General features: G+C 39.6%; 1 long non-coding RNA gene across 1 annotated transcript; it reads right to left on the reverse strand.

Annotated features, from left to right (window-relative positions):
* Window positions 1–328: 328 nt before the first annotated feature.
* Window positions 329–1,602, reverse strand: LOC111190381 (uncharacterized). Its single transcript, XR_002649093.2, has 2 exons — window positions 678–1,602; window positions 329–617 (listed from the first exon to the last, which is right to left on the reverse strand). It is a non-coding gene; the product is annotated as an uncharacterized LOC111190381 (long non-coding RNA).
* Window positions 1,603–2,918: the final 1,316 nt, after the last annotated feature.

Below are 2,918 nucleotides of genomic sequence, written 5' to 3' on the forward strand. Positions count from 1 at the left end.
TTATATTCATGCATATTTTTGAATGCTTCACATAAAACCCCAGTTTAATATATAAAATGTGTTCCCAAAGGATTTAAATACTGCATAAGAACAGTATATGCAGGTCCATATGTACGTAGTTGTGAGCGTTCTATAGAGTCTTTTTATTTTTAACCCTTTTGTAGCACCTTCATTTTTTAAAGAGTGAAATCTAAATATATAGAGAAAGATGGAGGGATGTAAACGACAACACAGAATGCAGACTGAACATTTGTTAGATGAGCTTGTTTATTAACGTGTTGATAGCAGGCCTTATTTGACACTTGGTGAGGGAGGGAGCGTGAGTAAGGTGTGTTTTAAATGTAGGAGGGTTGGGTTATCGCTGCGGCATGTTGTTTATTTTTATGATTCTGTCATTTTTTTGCAAAGTTTATCGGTTTTGGATCAGTCAGAAATGCTCAGATTATCAGAGTAACCACTAGAGAAGAGCAGGCAGAAAAGAGCTGTTTCTGCAATCGGGAAAGGCAGAAACAGTTTTTTTTACAGCAATTTTTTTTGTATCTTTCATTTATTTGGGTGATTTTCGTGCTGTGTGGTCAGGCTGGCTCTAGAAACGTCCTAGCTGCTGTTTCAGAGGCCTGTTGGGAGAGGTTTGGGTTCAGCAGCTGAACGACAGACAGATGCAGCCAAACGCACACAGAACACAACAGCAGATTTTGTTTTTTTATGTTTTTATTTTTCTTGTATCACTTTAAATTTAATCCACAGCAAGTCACTGAATGTTCCAGAGCCTGATGACCGGGAATGGCCCCCAGTTCTACAGAGCCACCAGTGTGGACAGACCATCGGCCCCTCACACACTTTACCCTTCAGCCCTGGCTCTCTCTGTATCTCACAGTGAGAGGCTGTATTTGCAGCCTGTTGGCAGATCCCGAGTGAGTGCAAAATGAATGGGTATATAAGAAGAAAAATTGTTCATTTCTTCAACACAGAACATTATCATGTGTTTCTGTACTGTACACATTTAACCTTTTTTGCCTAACGCTTGTTTTGCTTTTTAACAAAATACATTATTCTGTTCTCTAAAATTAAAGGAATATTCTGGCCAAGTAGTTAGTTTGAGTTTTTTTTTTTTTAGTTTTTAGCTCCGTTTATCCCCATTCATTGAGGACTCACTGACTGCTCCCTCTAGTGGCAGTTTGGAGTAATTTTCCCATCTCTCTTTTTCATTTCTTCTTTTCTCCTCTTTTTTGTCTTTTTTTTTCTCTTCAGTCTCTGCATCTGCTTACTTTCTCTGTTATATTTCCTTTAGCCCTTTTCTGTTTTCTTGATCTTTTGTCTTCCTTTTTTCTCACTTCTTTTCTTTCTTTACTCTTTTCTTATCTTTTTCTTATCATTTTGCTTTTTGTACTCTGTGTGTCCTTTCCCTCGTTTTATCATTCATCAGATATCCTCACGCTTTTTCTGAAATCAAGTCCAGAGCATACTGACCATTTCTGAATTATTATTATTATTAATTAATATAAGATTATTATGCATTTTTATATTTTTGGGGTGTGTTTATCCAGTTTGTCAGCCTGAGTGTTTCATTTTTCAAATGTGCCACAATGAATGCTTGGTTTGGAGCACACACACACACACACACACACACACACACACACACACACACACACACATATACACAGACACACAAACACATGCACACAGTCCCACAGGCCGAGGTGCAGCGGAGTGAACGCTGGGCTGGCTGGCTGGTGGTGTGTGGGGTGTGTGATCAGGCCTCCATTGGAAAAGCTGTGTGTTCTTTTTTTCTGTTTGGTGAACGGGGTTAAAGGGGTGGAGGGGGGGGATTCTGCGGGGGTGGAGGGGTGTAGAAGGGGTTACAGGTATGTGATGGTATTGAGCTTGATCTTAGCTGATCTGATCTTCTTGACTGGCTTTATAATAATCAAGTCTGTTCTGTGGTGGTGGGGGGTCCAGTTAGGGTGGGGTGGTTGGGTCAGAGAGGGCTTTTATTTTGAAATGTGTCTCTTATATGTTGCTTTGCTTTAAGTGTGAGTGAGGAGTGTGCACTGGTCTGAATGCAGCGTGTGGAGGGAGGGGTGGGGATGGGGGAGAAATATGTCTAATACTACTGTTTGATTTGAATAGCCGCTGTGTTTTATACAGTATCTTTTCATCCTTTATTTTTCTGTTTCTCGGTTTCTGTTCTTTCTGTTCGGCTCTGTTCTTTCGTTCTCGATCACTTTGGAGAGATTTTTACTAAAACTGCAAAAAGTATTGTGCAAAGATATGTCCTTTTTTTTGAACAACTTGAAATGCATTAATAAAAATAGACTTGATCAGAAGCGTCTCAAGCCTTTATTCACACCAGCATACATACACTCACACTGACACGCCACATGAACTACTGTGGTGTTCCATGACTTTTGCCACGTCCCATTATGGAAGCTATAGAATTTTTTGTCACTTTTCTGTCACACAGGTCATTTTAGCCAGACACCACCCCTCACCATCATTACCCCCCACTGCACTGCACTGTTCACTGTGGGTGGTAACATTAGCTTCTATGGTATATTCTTGGTACATACGTTAAATACCCAAAACACAACTTCAGAAAGGAAACATCCCATCCAATATTCTGAGCGTTTGTAGTGAAATTAGAAAATCACATTTTTTATGGTATATTCTGACCGGTATAATCCGATGAGAAAATATTAAATTGCTCTGAATGAGCAAAAATGGAAAAATAGATGAAAACATGTTTCTTCTTTGCTGTGCTAAATGGAAAATGGTTCAGCGTAAGAATGCCCGCCCAGTGGCTTTCATTAATCAGCTGATTTCTTTGTGTGATGTAATTGTTTGGCATGTACACTGACCTGCCAAAAGTCCTGAGATCAGCATGTAAATGTATGATGTAGGAGGATGGGTTTTTTATG

The sequence above is a fragment of the Astyanax mexicanus genome, chromosome 23 (genome assembly GCF_023375975.1).
Source record: "Astyanax mexicanus isolate ESR-SI-001 chromosome 23, AstMex3_surface, whole genome shotgun sequence".
NCBI classification, from domain to species: Eukaryota; Metazoa; Chordata; class Actinopteri; order Characiformes; family Acestrorhamphidae; genus Astyanax; species Astyanax mexicanus.